This window comes from Gouania willdenowi, chromosome 4 (assembly GCF_900634775.1).
Source record: "Gouania willdenowi chromosome 4, fGouWil2.1, whole genome shotgun sequence".
In the NCBI taxonomy this organism is placed as follows: domain Eukaryota; kingdom Metazoa; phylum Chordata; class Actinopteri; order Blenniiformes; family Gobiesocidae; genus Gouania; species Gouania willdenowi.
Genome location: NC_041047.1, coordinates 33,404,540 through 33,423,307, shown reverse-complemented (window position 1 = coordinate 33,423,307; position 18,768 = coordinate 33,404,540). Strand labels below are relative to the sequence as shown.

At 41.2% G+C, this 18,768-nt stretch overlaps 1 pseudogene; it reads left to right on the top strand.

Annotated features, from left to right (window-relative positions):
* The first annotated feature begins 3,349 nt into the window (after positions 1–3,349).
* On the top strand, positions 3,350–17,531 carry LOC114462208 (uncharacterized; annotated as a pseudogene).
* The last annotated feature ends 1,237 nt before the right edge of the window (positions 17,532–18,768 follow it).

Sequence of the window (18,768 nt, the reverse complement as noted above, 5' to 3'; positions counted from 1 at the left end):
ACATTTTATTTAATGTAACATTTAGGCTATAGCAGAACATTTATGGATGTATTAGTTTTACCATTTGACAACAAACACTTCATTCTGGGAGAAAATATCATTGGCAGCAAAGGACTAACTTATTGTGTGTCTATGAATGTACAGTATGTACACAACCATTAGCAACAAGACATGATGTGTAAGCAAAGCTGGACTACTTCTTAACATAAAGCTGTTAAAATTGGTGTAAAGTAAGAATAAATATGTGCTCTAAGTTTGTCATGCCACAGAAGTTTGTTGTTAACCACACTGTCAAATTTGAATGATTAATATATACATATAAACACACTTCATGAATGTGTTTAGAAGTAAATGGCTGAATACACAGACTTGAATGTGCAGTTAACTTTTCTGGTGCTGGGTGGATGACTGGGAGTTTGCCTGGGACTAACTGGGACAAACTTTTTTATAATGTAACACAGCTTACGCATTCTCACTTACCACTATCACGTTTTTTCTTTTCATCCTCTTCTTGTTATTTTCTTCTTTTCGTGAGCCCTGTGGGATATGTCCGCTTAATTTTTTCGGTGTGTGTTTGATAACAACAGCATGTTGATGCAGGGTCCGGTAGTAGTGGGGCCCCTTTAAGGAGGTTCCCGACGTATCACTGTAATGTGTCCGTGGGTTTCAAGTTGTGTCACTGATATCTGCCATCTGTCGTGGCCCCCTACGAGCAACTAGCCAGTGACTACTCAGAAAGGACCCCGTGCAGGGGATTTTTGAAGTGCTGTCGCTGCAGCGTCTCAAAGCAGTTTCATTGGTTTGTCATTGAAATTGACCAATGTCAGCCGTCCCTCGAGGCCCCCTTTAGCTTGTGGTCCTAGACAATTGCCAGTGTAGTCTACCCTGTTGAAATGCCTCTGTCCAGAATCACACTACAATGGCAACATAAAACAATGATTATACAAAAAAATGCACAAAAAGACAACTGAAAGATTAAAAAATACACATGATGACTTCAAAAAACATACATTACAGAAAAATACAACAAAAATATGAAAATGGCAAAAACACAACAGAAAGAGACAAAAATACACGACTCCAAAAAATATATATTACAAAAAAAATTTTAAAATTAAAAAAAAAAAAAAACAACACATTTATACAAAAAAAAAATGCACAAAAACACAACAAAGATACACATGACTCCAAAAAACATACATCTATACTATAATTCAAGGGAGGTCTGTGTGTGTGTGTGTGTGTGTGTGTGTGTGTGTGTGTGTGTGTGTGTGTGTGTGTGTGTGTGTGTGGAGCAAATATCTCCCCGACGCGAAGCCAGTTCGACCTGAAACTCGGTCGACGGGTTCCAAATACCCAGAGTGTGTGTATCTGTCATTTTGGAGTAATTTGGTCATTTCAAAAAGTTTATTTCAATTTTATTTCACTTCTGGACGGCCCCGAAGTGAAACCTATTCAACTTTTGACCTCAGGGTGTGAGGGGGCGCTAGCGTACCATCTATATCTATTTCACTACACATCTCCTCACGCGAGCAAAAGTCACGCATGCGGCCACTCCTCCTCGACTCCCTCCTGTGCCATGCTATCGTTAGCTTCTCAAACACGGGAGCTCACTGAATAGATCACATCTGTTGAGAGACGACTCCCAGTATCCATTTTGAAGGCGAAACAGATGAACTGTGAATCAACTGCTATTCATCTATCGACATCCGAAAACCCGCAAAGTCCGTTTAAACGTGCACATACGTCTAATGTCGGCAGTTAAGAAAGCTAAGCTAAAGTTTATCACATGGTGCTCGAGGTTATACACGTAGTCGACGCATCGACGAAGCGATGAATGATGTGAATAAATATTAGTCTTTATTATTATTGTTTTATCTTATAGTTACTGGTATTCATTGCAGTGTTTATTTTAATTTAGTTTATTATTAATAGTTTTTAGCATATTACATTATTTTGTTATTGCAAATATTACTATTAATATCATTATAACTTTACTTTTATTACTATTACTACTTTCACTATTAATGCTAGATCCATATTATCATTGTATTATTAGCATTGCTATATCATCATCATATTTATTGCCATTGTATTAGCATTGCTAAATTATCATATTACCTTATTATTTACTGGTATTCATTACAGTATTTTAGGGTTAGGTTATTTTGTTTTTGCAATTATTACTATTATTATCATTATAACATTACTTTTATTACTATTACTATTTTCACTAATAATATTATATCCGTATCATTATCTTTATTATTATCAGGGCTCTACACAAACTTATCCAGTGGTGGCACTGGTGTGACCAACTTTCTCTGTTAGTCGGGGCAACACGTCGTGCAGCTCAAACAGGCGAAGAACGGAAAAATGGCTTGGCAAGCACCGCTGCACGCGATCAAACACGTCGTGCAGCAGAGACGAGTGAAGAACGGAAAAATCGCCTGGCAAGCACCGCTGCACGTGAGGCAGCACGTCGCGCAGCAGAGACGAGCGAAGAACGGCATAATCGCTTGACGGGCAACGCTGCGCGCAAGGTAATACGCCGTGCAGCAGAGACCTAAACCTGGCTCAATCCCACCACAGCCTCCAAATGCTATCAAGGACCTTTTCATGAATCAAAACTTTGTTAAACAAGCTAAACAATACAACAATGCATTGGCAATGGCAAGCATTGGCATAAAAGAGATCGCTATTCCTGGTTTCAACCCAGGCATACGAATACAAGGAAAAGGTTTTAATTTCATTGCCGGCCCCCTTCCTGAACAGGGTCAAATGCCCAACTTTGCTTTGATCTACTTTCATGAACCTTCCCATGAAGTGGAATTACGCCGTACTCATGCCTCAAACAGTGATCTGAATGAAGAATTCTTGCTTAGAGCACAAGAGGCCATTCACAGGTGCAACCCATATGTACAACAGTTCAAGTCAGCAATTGAGTACATGAACCAAAATGACACTGCTGATGATCTGAGAATTGTCCTAACAGCTCACTCTCGCCGTCGTGACCTTCATCGTGGCACTGTGAATCTTCCGTCACTGGACAGCGATGTTGCAGTCAATTGCTCCAGGAACCACTCCTACTGAGCAATTTGGAAAGCTGGCTGTCACTCTTCACCTCAGAGGACGACAACTTCAGAAAATTGATGCCATTCATCCAGCATATGATCCGTTATGATATGTGCTTCTTCTGCCACAGGGCTCTCAAGGATACCACACTGAACTGATAGGTGTCACCCCAACAAACTTTTACCAATTCCACCTTTAAGTGCACAACACTGATCATCACTTCAATTTGCTGCATTGTGGTGGAAAACTCACACAACAGTTTGTATGTGACATGATGGCTAAAATTGAATCACAACATCTCAACTGGATTTGCCACAACCAGAAATCCATCAAGGCAGAAAAATACAGTGTCATTGTTGATGCCCTGAGTAGTGACACTGAGATCATCCCGGGACGCCTAACCATACTGCCCCCGACGATTTATGGATCACCAAGATGGTACGCCAAAGAATTCCAAGACGCCATGGCCTTGGTCAGAGTCAAAGGCAAACCAGACTTCTTCCTCACCTTCACTTGCAACCCCAACTAGGCTGAGAATAAAAGATCGCTTTTTGAAGGTCAGCAGACCCATCAAAGACCAGACATCACTGCCAGAGTATTCCACATGAAGGTGGAACCTCTACTCACAGACCTTCTGAAACATGACATACTGGGACATGTGGATGCATTTGTGATGGTGAAAGAAACTCAAAAAAGACATATTCCTCATATACAGTACATATGCTCATCACCATGGTGCAACGTGACAAACCCAGGACCTCCACTGATATTGATCGCATTGTATCTGCAGAGATTCCAAACAAAGACACAAATCCACATCTACATCACATTGTCACATCACATATGATTCACGGCCCATGTGGACAATGGAATCGTAACAGTCCATGCATGGTTGACAGAAAGTGTTCAAAGGACTACCCCAAACAGTTGAGACATACCACAAGCTTCTGAGACAACTTTTACCCACTGTACAGAAGACGAGCTGAAGATGCACCTGGCTCTCCCATCTTAAAGACGATCAGAGGGGGCATAAATGTGTCCGTCAATAATGAGTGGGTTGTGCCATACAATCCATACCTCCTGCTCCGATACAATGCACACATTAACCTTGAAATTGTCTGTGCTGTCTCCAGTGTCAAGTATTTGTACAAATACTTGGAGAAGGGTCCAGATCAATGTCTTGTGAGGTTGGATGTGGCTGACCGTGAACAACTGCGATACGATGAGGTGACACGCTATGAGTTAGGTCGGTACATCACTGCATCTGAGGCCTACTGGCGAATCTATGAATTCCCTATCCAACAAAAAAAAATGCCCGTAAAAACGCTGGCAATTCATTTAGAGAATGAACAGGTCATCACGTTCAATGATGACGGCACTGTCCACAACGTACTGGACGCAGAACCACCTGCAACTACACTGACTGCCTTTTTGAAAACAATGTCTCTACATCCACACATGCGACACATTGTGTACCTAGATGTATTTCAACACTTCATATACAGAGGTAAGACTTTTCAATTGCGAAAAAAAAGACTAAGTACCCACGATTATCGCATGGCCGACACAGTTGGACGCATTCCAATGATGCCTTAAACCCACACACTGCTGAACTGTTCCATCTCCGCATCCTTTTATACCGTATCCCAGGACCTGCTTCCTTTAGAGATCTCCGTAAAGTTGGAGATGTGGCCATGGACACCTATCTGGCTGCCTGCATTGCACATGGCATTGTTGACAATGACCAGGAAGTGGATTCTGTTATGGAGGAAGCTGCAAATGTAACCTTTGGCCCAGCACGATGTGAAGTATTTGCCACCATGCTCATGTTTGTGCTTAGAGGAGAGCACTTGCAGTTTTGGGAAAGGCACAAACATGTTCTTTGTGAAGACTTCATGCACAGGACTGTGTAGGAACCCTGGTCGATGGTCAAAAGGCGGTAAAAACACTGTCGCACGTTTGGAATTTTATTACACTTTTATGACTCAAAAACAGACAATGAAAAAATGGACCAAGGAACATTTCTTCAAATCCCAGCCCTTCTTCCTGCAGACTCTTTGCTGACACCCATCCTCCCCAAAGAACAGACATCCCACAGAGATAACAGGGATGTAACCTGACACCCTACACCAGAGACATCCTTTTCAACATGAAGAGTAAAAAGGAAGAAATAAAAATAAAACCTATACACCATCTGATGCTTTAAAGGCAGAACTGTGATTTAAACGAATTTCAGACATGGGACCTCGATTTTAACCATTTGTCTACAGGAAAGAGACTCATCGTGTGCCTCCATCTGACATATTTAAGCACTAATGCAATCACATTTCAAGGGAAATGTTTAGAACTTCATATTCCATGATCATTGATCAAAAGTGTATTTGTCCTCCTTTGTTATGCTTAAAGCTAGAAATAATTCAAATCAGTCATTTAAGGGATAATCAATTGAAAGTCATGTTTCAAGGGTTCATGCAATTGGCACACACCATGCTCCATTTTAGACCTAACATGGTAACACCCTATCTGGTTTTATGACTCTTTGTTTAAGAAGCACATGTGGGATAGCCCCACCATCTTGTCTTCTTTACAGGAAAGTTAAGCCTCCCGCTTCTTTCTGCCAGCCAATCAGGTTTCACTCATTCCCACACTGCAGATGTGTTTTGACCAATCAGATAACCTCTTGACATGTTTATAAAAGGCCTCGCTCCCCCTTTTCACACGCTCTTACGTCTTGCTCAGTTCCAGCGCTCTCACCTCTGTCTAGTCCTCCTCTTTGCATCTGACTTAACAGTTAGATGTTATTCAGTTTAGTGATGCAGAATTTTTGAGATATTGATTGAACTTCTCTCCAGTCAGGAAGTGGCTACCAGTCACTTCCACAATGACTAACTTTAAGTTTTATCTCCATTTTTGAAATTAACCAAGCAGTTTTTAATTTTTGGAGCAAATCAATTTTTATAGCCTCCCATGAGTAAGCTTTAACGAACTCTAGCATCTTTGATTGGAGAACATGTTAGTTAAACTACCCATCGACGTCCAGGAGTGGTGCCGTGTAGGAGAACCAGAACCCCAGCCAGGCCGACAGTATCCCGCGGGCCCGTACAGTGAATGAGCGGAAAACGTCTTCGGAAAAACACAGGAAAAGTTTTTTTCCCACACACTGCTGGTTACGCAGAAGGAGCTGTCATCATCACGCCTGTTCGAAGGAGGGTAAAACTGCACGCACACACAATTCTGGCAAAAAGGTGGTTTATAACTTAACAAATTCTCTCAATCGAAAATTCTAGATTCATAGTCCATATTTTTCATTTTGGTAAAGTTTTATTAATTTCATTACTTTAACTTTCCATTTTCCTTCTTCCTCTTCCTCAGAGCGTTAGGAAATCCCTAGAAATCCCAAATTCACGCAAACATCTAAAACACTCAGAATGTGTAGATACCATACAGCTGTGTTAAAATGTACATTTTGTGTGATACCAATGAGTCAAAATAACTGAATAATTGTGAAACTGCCTAATCTATCATCGTGGTAATAGCCTGTAAAATAAACATGTACATATTGTAAACGCTGTGTTTTTATTGACATTTAAACCTTTATTAAACCTCTATTCTGACGTCAAGAACCCACTACAAAAACAAGGAACTGTAACAATTAATTAAAATAAAGTGATCTAGGACACTTAAAACTCAATTCTAGATGGCACCTCTGGCAACGAACATATTAAAAATTAATAATTAATATTTTTGAATATTAATCATCCCTTGTTCCCCTACAACTGCAATAAATGAGCCAAATGAGAACATTCTGAATCAAGTGCTACTTGACCTCAAGGACCATGGTTTCACCCTGGGTGGAAACTTTGGACTCCCTGAGCCTAATCCACTTCATGATCAAAATCAGACTCCCCACATCATCCAGCACGAGACGGAGCACAACATGGAGGAACTTCACGCTCAAATTACTCAAATAGAAAACACACTTAATCCCGAGCAGCAAAGAACAGGGACTTGGAAAGATGATTGCGCTTGATGCAAGTGGTGGGACAGGAAAAACCTTTGTATTGTGCCACATCCTGAACAAAGTCCATGCAAAAGGCAAAGTGGCAGTTGCAACAGCCGCGAGTGGCATCGCCACCCTACTGCCAAAAGGCACCACCTTTCACAGTAGAACAAAATGTCTTCTCATTCTCACTGATGAATCCACTTGCGCTGTCAGTGAACATGACAACACTGCCACACTCATTAGGATCGCACATCTCATGGTTGTGGATGAAGTGACGATGATGAATTGCCGTGCATTAGAAGCAGCAGACCGTACATTTCGGTGGCTTCGTAGATCAGACAAATCATTTGGTGGCATCACAATGGTCTTTGGTGGCGACTGGAGGCAAATACTGATCGTTGTGCCACACGGTAGCCGAACCGAGATCATAGGACGGTGTTGCAAGAGCTCATACCTATGGAAAAATGTTGAAACTCTCAGTCTAACAATAAACATGAGAATCACAGGGGAATCACAGGGGACGGGACCCGGATAAGCAAACTGCTTCTCTCGTCTCCTTTTTCGGCATGTACAAAAAAAAAAAAAAAAATGTGAAAAAAAAAAAGTGAATGTAACCATGTCGGAAATAAACTGAATAAATAAATAAAAATAAAAAATCTCGCAAGCTACAGAACATCAACAAGCTGAAGAAAACTTTGCCAAATTCCTCTTAGACCTTGGCGAGGCAAAAATTCCAATAGTTCCAGAAGAAGGTGAATTCGCAATTAAACTCAATGACACACTGACAATTTCTGGTGACAAACTAAAAGACATTGTAAATTGGGTGTATGAAGACATGCTGGCCAACATTTCCTGTCCAACGTGGCTATGTGAACGTGTCATATTATGCCCAACTAACTCTGAAGTCGACACAGTAAATGAGTACATGACCAAGATCTTTCCAGGAGAACACGTTTGCAACAGCATTGACACAGCAGATTCTGAGGGTCATCATATGTACCCAACTGAGTTTTTAAACACACACTGCCCATCCGGAATGCCTCCTCATCGCATTTCTTTAAAAGTTGGAATGGTGATCATGCTACTGCGACACTTTGACCAACAAAATGGACATTGTAATGGCTCAAGATACATTATCGAAGAAATCCTGCCACACCTCTTAGTTACAAAATCTGTAATTGGTGTAAATGCTGGACGCACACTTATTTCCACGAATCACACTTATACCTGGAAATTGTTTGCATCTTAAGGTGAATGGGAAGATGTTGTCAGATGGTATATCTGACAACATCTTCCCATTCACCTTAAGATGCAAACAATTTCCAGTGAGACCATGCTTTGCCATGACTGTGAATAAGTCACAGGGTCAATCTTTGCAGCGTGTTGGTGTTTTCAGCACAAGAGATTTCTTCAGCCATGAACAATTTTATGTTTCCGCCAGCAGAGTTGGAAGATCAAACAGACTTCGTATACTTGCTCTAGACGAAGAAACTAAGAAAAAGCGACACTTTCTAAGCAATGTTGTATATACTGAAGTACTGACTCAGTAAACCATTCTCTCATACTCACTCAGTAGTTGGGGGAGGCTAGAAGCAGTTGGAGGTCCATACAGACCCAGTTGTGGTGAAGCCTAAACAGTCTCCCACTTCTGACCCGGCTTACAGTTCTCTTAACCCTCATACTACACAGAATCTGAGAGTGTGCTTCCATTATTTTTAACTTCTTTAGTTACGCTTAAAACGTTTTTGATTTTGAAATCAACACAAATTAGACCAAACGAGACATGAGGGGGAGGAGCGTCTGAGCGGCACGCACACTGATACTACGTACTATTACTACTAAGAACTAACACACTAACAAACTAACCTCTAACATGGTGTGGTGGTGGGAATCCAGCCACAAAAGGACTCACTCAGTGTTCAAACACATTCTCATTTGGCCATAATTAACTCTACTTAAGCTCCCACATGAATACATACTTCCGACGGGCACTGTACTAGTTACAGAAAAATACAACAAACAAAAAATATAAAAGTGAGTTAAAAAAACAACAAACACATTTATCATGCACATGTCCAATAGAATTAAACCAGGAAAATTGCACCCACATTTTGCACCCGTAAATATACCCCTTTACAACAGGTGGGAAAATAGTTATATAGTTAAATCAAAATACATAGCTGTGTCTGTCTGTGGGCCGTTATTGGTTTCGTAATTTCACAATCCTTCCTCCCGGAAATAAAACAGCTGAAACCATGTAAGAGCCAATGTCTGTTTCTAAAACAGGGTGTTTTTTAGGGATGCACTAAAATCAAAATTTGAGGCAGAAGCCGATTAAAATATAAACGCTTGGCCGAATACGGTTGTTAAGTTTTTCATGTTTTTTTTTAAAATAGTGCATAAATAGCCTAGAATACATTTTTAGATATGTTTTTTTAAAGAAAGTAAATGTTTATTGAATATTATGACAATATTCCAGTAGCCTTTGCTTTTCAAAAAAAGCACAACAAAGTTTTTCATTTATATTAGGCCTTCAAATAAAACAAAACATGCATTCCAAAAAAAGTGCATTAAAGGGGAGGTATGATGAAAAAAGAACTTTCTAACAGTGATATACTGTACATTCCTTTAGCCTCATTCAGAGGGCCAAAGTTGAAAAAGTTTGGTTTCCGCCCTCCCTTGTTATTCCACATTTTGTAAAAAGTCAGCTCCAAACGGGAGAGATGGATTTTGCCCATGTTGGTAGGTGACGTCACCCAGGGCAGCCAAGTTACAGAAAATGACAAGAGTGAGACTTTAGTGACATGATGCATTCCGGCGAAGAAAAAAAATGTGGCCTTTTTTAACATGGCTTTGGCCTGTTTTAACGTTGATTTATACCTTAAGACTGATGTCCTCACCTCCATTCTAGCGGCTCTCTCTGCACTGTGGCCTCCTAATGCTAGTTTTAATCAACCAGAAATTACAAATGAAAACTAACAAGAACTTTGACAAAATACATTTATTTGTCAATATTTCATTTCAACCAACTCTCCATCATTTAGCTGGGGACATGTCTCATGTTTAGGATTGGGCACCAAATAGGAACCAGTTCCTAACGTCCGGTTCCAGAACCGTTACGAATGTTTGCATTTCGATTATTTTTTTCGATTCCTAAATGCCCGCACTAGTTTGATTCCGCGGCTTGCTCTGTTTGTTTACACGGGGTTTGTATAAGATGCTATCAGAAAACGACTGCTGTGTGTGTTTGTGTGTGTGTCTGGCTGCGGTTTCAGTTTGGACCGTGGAGCAGAAGGGAGATAGTAACTAATCACCGGTAAAAAGCCCAGTAAAACTCCGGAAAACAATAACCAGAAATAAATATTTGCTCCCTGGTAAAGATAGTAGCTCTGATAACTGGTAAAATGATAAACTGATGAATGCAGTACGGGGACACATTTACTCCGCCTCTGGGTCCTAGTGCCTGCCAGTCAATGAAGCCTGTTCCGTTTACCGAGTTTTCCAAGGTCCGTGTGTGTTTAATAAGTCCGTATGTGTCCGTTGGAAAGTCCGCATGTTTATGACTATAACAGAAAACCACACATGAGAACTGTTTTCATTTTTGATTGTGGTTTTGAAGCAGCAGTTCGACAATAACACATGGTTTCAGTTTGGACTGTGGAGCGGAAGAGAAAAAAATCCCAGTAAAACTCTGGAAAACACTCACCAGGAATAAATATTTGCTCCCAGGCAAAGATAGTAGCTCTAACAACTGGTAAAATGGTAAACCTGGTGATATTACAGTCTGTGAATGCCTTACGGGGACGCATTTACTCCGCCTCCGGGTCCTAGTGTCAGCAGTCCGGTGAGGCCTTTTCTGTGTGTGTCCTTGTGAAAGTCTGCATGTTTATGCCTTCGTCCATCCACTCTTGTCATTATATCCGTGTCTTTTAAGGCTCTTAAATAGTGTCGGTTGTAGTGCGGGCCGTCGCCATCTTGGATTATCGTCACCAGTGCGTCATCGCCGCAAGTCGCACAAACGCAAAATGACCCAAATAACTGTAAAGAGGTCTTCTATTAGTCTATTTTCTTTTTAAAGTGGTGTTTTTTTTTGTGGCTTTAGACTCCATTTACATTTATGTATATAATATCTTCCCTACAATATAAACACAATATAATAATATTTTTTATAGTTTGTTTCCACTGTGTCCAGAATAATAATAATCTTTCTCAACAAGAACTGTTGATTGAGTCACATGAGTGTTCCAGGGTTTGTTTGAGTTTGTTTTATTTTGTTTCACATCTACCTGAGCTGCAGCTCTTTGTTTTTGACTGCTGCCAACTTGTTTGTGGTGTTATTTCAGAAAGTTTCACTTTTACAGTTACAGTTGGAAACCTTTGTAGTTGAATACCCTAGTTACAGTACAGCAACCAAATGAAACTGTATCAACTAAGTGAATTAATAAAAATGGCCTGTGTTAAGGCTTTTTCAAATGAAAAAATGTTCCTGTGAAATCTGTGACCTGTTGACCTGCACAACTTAAAGAATCGGAATCGAGAATCATTTAGAACAGGAATCGAAATTGAGAATCAGAATCGTTAAAATCCAAACGATGCCCAACCCTACTCATGTTGTAGGTGTTTGTCGGAGATTTTGATGCCGTGATGACAGAGGCAGGGGGCTCCCACTTAAAACACTGAGGCCCAAGGCAGTGCTACCTTACCTCAGCTCTCCTAGTCTGCAACAGAAAGGATGTCATTTAAAAGCAAGGAGGAAACAATGGGGATGTTTACGATTAGTGGGTCACAGCGCAAACAAGGGACTGGATTGTGGAATTGGACGGAGAGCGGAAAGCGGAAAGGAGAGTCTGGCTGTGTTTGGAAAGGAGCTGCTGCTACTGGTTCTGCAGCAACGCGCACACATTTTTTCGATCACACGCTACTATCTGGCCTTGCTTTTAACTCACTAAACCGAAAGCCGAATGTTGCTTTTTTTTGCAATATTCGGCCGAATATATTCGATGGCCGTTTTGGGGTACTGGTTTAAAAAACATAAGGCCAAAAATTGAAAGTTTACTTACTTCTCCAGGTACCACATATATCGTGAGTCCTACTTTTAATGAACTGCACTGAAAAAAGAGGAGAATGCTTATATTTGGCTCACCTTTACACTTGCGTCCATGGCAAGGTTTAAGACACTCTACATTTAATTAATAATCATTTACTTGAAGTTGTCTTTTCCTTTTCCCACGTTAAATAACTCCGGTGTGCTTACTTTATAGGAGCTTGTGCATCGTGATTGTGCTCCTGTGATAAGACAGGGAAGTTCTACATAGTGTATACCTGAATATTTTCTCATCAGTCAACCTGAAATTCTTGCATACTTTCAGTGCTTTCAGTCTTATTCCAGGACTCGTTTCTATGCTGTGCTTGTTTCCGACTCGCCTGTTGTGTCCATTTTTTACAAAGGCCGGGAGGGGAAGGGGGAACAAGGAAGATAGGAGATTAACCAGCAGAGAGTGTTCAGCGCACACTCTGGTGTGGAATACATTAAAATGAGCCGCTTGAGATGGGAGCCCTAAAATAAATAAAAGGTCAAAAGTAAAACAACACCAAACATTCGACTTGAAAAAGTAACCCCATCTATCACCCACCCAGATCAAACCGGCCACATTAAAGGCAGGCATTTCTTGCCGTTGGGCGCACTTGTGGGGGATGCGCCGGCATCTGTGAGGGTGCATGGGCACCACTCCCGGCCAGGCTGCGCTCGTAGAATTTCCAGCGGGAAAGATGCTTATGTTCTTGGTGTAGCTGGGCTGAGTAAGTCATCAGGGCAGTACACAAAATGGGCGGGGCGTGTTACCAGGGCTCCTCCTGCTGGACCATACTGTGAAGACTCTGGCTCCAAATGACGTCAAATTTGCAAGATGGAAGTGCCCCTGCGCGCCGTATTTTGGCTTAAAGAACATTGAGCGGGAACAGCTACAGTGCACGCCCACTGGTTGAACCCTAGACTTTCTTGCTGAGAGGTGGATGTGCTAAGCACTACTTTACCGAGCAGCGATACTTTGTTATTTATTGATTTGTTAATTTATTGATCACCGCACGCCCCATACGTTACCCATTTGTGTTTGTATTAAGTCAGCATCAAACTGCTCAGTCACTGCTTGGAGTGATGTGTATCCTAACAGTTAGCATCATAGTATTTTGTAGAATGTGTGCAAATCAGTGTATAATCGCACTTGACACCTAATGATGAACTCGATTAAATGAGTGCTGTCTGTTTTGATAATCTCACCTCACCAGGCTTAATAACTGCCAAAGCCTTTACCATTAACAGCTTCATATGCATGCACAGCTTTACAATGTCAGAATTGTAGCACCACGTTCAATAATCTGCTATGATTATTAAAAATAAATGTTAGCTGGTTATTACTGAATGTTGAGAAAAAATTGAATTGGAACATTTTTAAATGGGTGTGTTTAACTGATCTGTCTTTGTAAAGTGTTCATCACAGCTTTGAGATAATCCACTGTATGACTGAACTGATGTTTAGCCAATCCTTCTAAAGCCAAATTGGTCCAACACATTTCCATCAAATTTTCTGAATAAAGCAGCCCCTACATCTGAGGGATAGTGACAGCAAATGACCGGTGAGCCCTCTCAAATCCCTGTGATCCAGGGATAAACTTCCCAGGAAGAAGCTTAAACCCTCTTAACTGATACACAAACAAAAGTCAATAGGTCAAAACTGCCTCAGAGGAAAACTTTCACCAACAGAGAACCTGCTGAAAAGGTTTTAACAACAAACTTTATCAAGACAGCCAAGGATTTCAAATGAACAATACAACCCTCTCTTTTGACAACCCCCCCTACTCTTTAAGGCTTATAGCCTGTTGGGAGAGTGACTGACCTTAATCATCAGGGGGATATTTGAGTTTTATTTGGCAATGACACGACAGACAAAGTCATCACAGAATTCCATTGGCTGACATAAAAAACAAGAGCAAGGCAAGTTCAATTTTCAATGTGTAATCCATATCATCCTGTTGCAAAAAGTCACCAGACAAATGCTGGTGGTGAACGTAGTTTGTTAGTTTTAACAGACATTCGTTCTGCTTTTCTCTGTTACTATGGTTACAGATAAGGATGCTACAGACAATGAACCGATAACAACGAAGTTGATATATGGGCTGTTTACTTAATTTATTAATAGTCAACTCACAATACAATATGAAATACAGTATAGGGCTCACGATATGAAATACTCAATAATATGCAATATGAAAAGTGAAAAAAAAAATCCCAATGAAGAGTAACAAATCTTCGTTGATGAAAACAATTTGACTGCAAAAGTTGGAGACAGTGGCCCTCATTTATCAACCTTGCATGAAAACAGGTTCAAATCTGAGTGCACATTTAGTCGTACGACAGGATGAACGTGGAATTTGCGTCATATTTGACCAATCACAGCGTACAAATGATCAGGTGTTGATAAATGCAGCAGCTGAAATTGTCATTAACATGTTACACCCTCAAATATTCTTGGTTCGGAGGACCCGCCTACTAAGGTCAAACAAACATCGGAAAGGATATAAACAAATCCCCGAGATGAAAATCAGCATCCTCACTGCTGAAGTGGAGAAAAACAAAGATGTGCTTTTTGGTCGTGTGAAAACTGGAATTTAAGGAGCACATTTAAACACTCTGTGGGAGAGAATAACGGAGGCACTGAACAGCGTTTTCATATTGGAAGAAACTGTGGTTGAAATTTGAATTAAATTCTCAATAATTAATTCAACCAATGCCTCATGATGGTTTGAATGAAATTTGACTCACCCATAGCCTAAAAGCGTAAACCCCTGCTATTATATGGAGGTAGATTTGTGTCTTTAATATATCAAAAAAAAACTTTTCAATCAAAAAAACTATTTTCAATTAAAGATTGAAAATATTTATTTGTGATTGAAGCAAACTTTTTTTTGATTAAAAAGGTTTTTTTGATTGAATAATACAGACAAATCTATCTCCATACTATTTGATCAAGCCAATTTTTAAAATAAAAAGAGAGGGCAGTGTTACACATTGGTGAAGGGGAAGGGAACAGGAAAGGGGGAGGATGGAAGGGGTGAAGAGTCGACTATTTTAAGTTGAGAGTTCAATGTGATGTTACAGTTGTGCGTGTTGTGCACACAGTGCCTTGCGAAAGTATTCGGCCCCCTTGAACTTTTTGACCTTTTGCCACATTTCAGCCTTCAAACTTAAAGATATAAAACAGTAATTTTTTGTGAAGAATCAACAACAAGTGGGACACAATCATGAAGTGAAACGAAATTTATTGGATAATTCAAACATTTTTAACAAATAAAAAATCGAAACTTGGGCGTGCAAAATTATTCAGCCCCTTTACTTTCAGTGCAGCAAACTCTCTCCAAAAGTTCAGTGAGGATCTCTGAATGATCCAATGTTGATCTAAATGACTAATGATGATAAATAGAATCCACCTGTGTGTAATCAAGTCTCCGTATAAATGCATCTGCTCTGTGATAGTCTCAGAGGTCAGTTTAAAGCGCTGAGAGCATCATGAAGATCAAGGAACACACCAGGCAGGTCCGAGATACTGTTGTGGAGAAGTTTAAAGCCGAATTTGGATACAAAAAGATTTCCCAAGCTTTAAACATCCCAAGGAGCACTGTGCAAGCGATAATATTGAAATGGAAGGAGTATCAGACCACTGCAAATCTACAAAGACCCGGCCGTCCCTCTAAACTTTCAGCTCATACAAGGAGAAAACTGATCAGAGATGCTGCCAAGAGGCCCATGATCACTCTGGATGAACTGCAGAAATGTACAGCTGAGGTGGGAGACTCTGTCAACAGGACAACAATCAGTCGTATACTGCACAACTCTGGCCTTTATGGAAGAGTGGCAAGAAGAAAGCCATTTCTTAAAGATATCCATAAAATGTGTCGTTTAAAGTTTGCCACAAGCCACCTGGGATACACACCAAACGTGGAAGAAGGTGCTCTGGTCGGACGAAACCAAAATCAAACTTTTTGGCAACAATGCAAAATGTTATGTTTGGCGTAAACGCAACACAGCTCATCACCCTGAACACACCATCCCCACTGTCAAACATGGTGGTGGCAGCATCATGGTTTGGGCCTGCTTTTATTCAGCAGGGACAGGGATGATGGTTAAAATTGATGGGAAGATGAATGGAGCCAAATACAGGACCATTCTGGAAGAAAACCTGATGGAGTCTGCAAAAGACCTGAGACTGGGACGGAGATTTGTCTTCCAACAAGACAATGATCCAAAACATAAAGCAAAATCTACAATGGAGTGGTTCACAATTAAACATATCCAGGTGTTAGAATGGCCAAGTCAAAGTCCAGACCTGAATCCAATCGAGAATCTGTGGAAACAACTGAAAACTGCTGTTCACAAACGCTGTCCATCCAACGTCACTGAGCTCGAGCTGTTTTGCAAGGAGGAATGGGCAAATATTCCAGTCTCTCAATGTGCAAAACTGATAGAGACATACCCCAAGTGACTTACAGCAGTTATCGCAGCAAAAGGTGGCGCTACAAAGTATTAACTTAAGGGGGCTGAATAATTTTGCACGCCCAATTTTTCAGTTTTTTTATTTGTTAAAAATGTTTGAAATATCCAATAAATTTTGTTTCACTTCATGATTGTGTCCCACTTGTTGATTTTTCACAAAAAAATACTGTTTTATATCTTTAAGTTTGAATGCTGAAATGTGGCAAAAGGTTGAAAAGTTCAAGGGGGCCAAATACTTTCGCAAGGCACTGTATTTTGTTGTGTATTCAGTTAAGACATTCTGGTGAGAAGTGTGGAGCAATTGAAGTGGGTGACACAGCACCAGGCTTATGTATAATGAACAGAGGGAAGGGGTGAGTCGTTATACCTAAAACTGATATTTGGGATCAACGGGTTAAGCCCAATACAAGCTTATTCCACAAACCAAGGCATGCCAGTGCATCCACGACCGATGTGTGTTGAAGAGCCACTTCTGCAAACCCAGGCGCGGCCGTGGGCCGGAAAGTGGAGCCAGGCCGGCAGCATCAATGGGAGCCAATGAGCCCCAGGCCACCGCCCCCCCACGACCGAGGAGCCAACAGACGCCCAAGAAAACCCAGGCTGAGAGGCAGCAACCGCCACCACATACACACCTGAGAAAGCCCCAAGGAGTCGAAAACCCAGCGCACCCTGCTACTGCCCAAACCCCCAACCCTGAGGCACCCTGCCAGTGTCCACCAACCACCCCCACCCATGCAATCAGCACCAGGCCGGACAGGTGCCCACCGGGAGCCGGGTCCAGAATCAGCAGAGGCCAGACCTCAGGCCAGATGGAACCAGTTCAGAGGCAGCACCGGCAGCAGCCCACCCCAGAACATCGGCCGCATCACCGGCCGCACAGGACACAAGGAGGAAGCTGCACGATGAGCCTTAGCTATTGTCAAAATCAAGCCCCCCCAAGGGCCCCAGCCAGTCCCGCATACCAATATGCAGCGTGCGCAGCATCGAGGCGATGTAGCTGCAGAACCCTGCATTGCAGGACATCGCCGAAGCTCTAGAGAATAAAGGTCTGCAGTTTCTTTGCTGCAGTTGAAGCATGTTTTTGTCTCTTTGACTAACCTCTTCAATTCAACTGCTTTCAATTCCTCATTAACAGAATCGTGGACAGAAACACGAATCAACCAATGAAAACAGAATCCACTGTTGAACGTGGAAATTGACAGAATGGGATGAAGCGCCATCAACTTGAGGCTAAGAACTCATTAGGTGCACTGTCCTCCCCCCTCCCGATGTGTGCACTTCAAACAGCGTCTAAACCACCCGAAACATTGTCAAAACTGCCAAAAAGCTATGCAACTCATCACTCACTCCTAAATACGGAGCCACAAGTTCCTGCTTAATTTGTGTCTGTAAAGCTCCGCTCTTTTCTCGTGTAGCGCTGTGGCACTCGTGAACACATGATCAGCTTCACCTGCTCGGAGTGTTTGAACAACATCTCATCAGTGCTACAGAAGATCCGTAGGAAACAGTTGTTTCTTGTCTTAAACATCGTAGCCTAATGATAGCTACTAATACTGCGAAATATCCTGGCCCCTAGAGGTGAAATAACCGATGCATCATTTTATCCATTTGTTTTTGTTTAGTCATTACAGTCTGGAAAAATGTCATCAGGATCATTTAAATTAGGTTAATTTAAAGTAAGTTGATCAAAACTTAATCATTAAACCTGCTCAGATTCAGTAAATCATTGATCCCCGAGGGGAAATGGTGCTCTCACGCACCTTAATATGACAAGTAATTAAAAAGGAGCCGTCAGAATAATCCATGTCAGTACAATTTATATCTACCTTTTAATTATGGTCGAGCTCCACAAGCTGGCAAAGGGATTCTTTCACTTGTAGTTAGGGAAGGGGCGGAGCCTATGCGAACGCCACATGCTCGTCAGTGACCAGGGACCCTTGTCATGTAATAGGCATGCCCCCGTGCTTTCCGAAAATGTGTAGTTCATTATACTCAAAAAGGGGGAAACATTGTTATTGGGTTGGATTATTAGGCCTGAGTTTGGATCTTTCTGTTGTGTTTTTTGTATAATTGTTTTTTGTTGCCATTGCAGTGTGATTCTGGAATCTTTTTTAGTGTAGTTTTGTGCATTTTTGTTATTTTG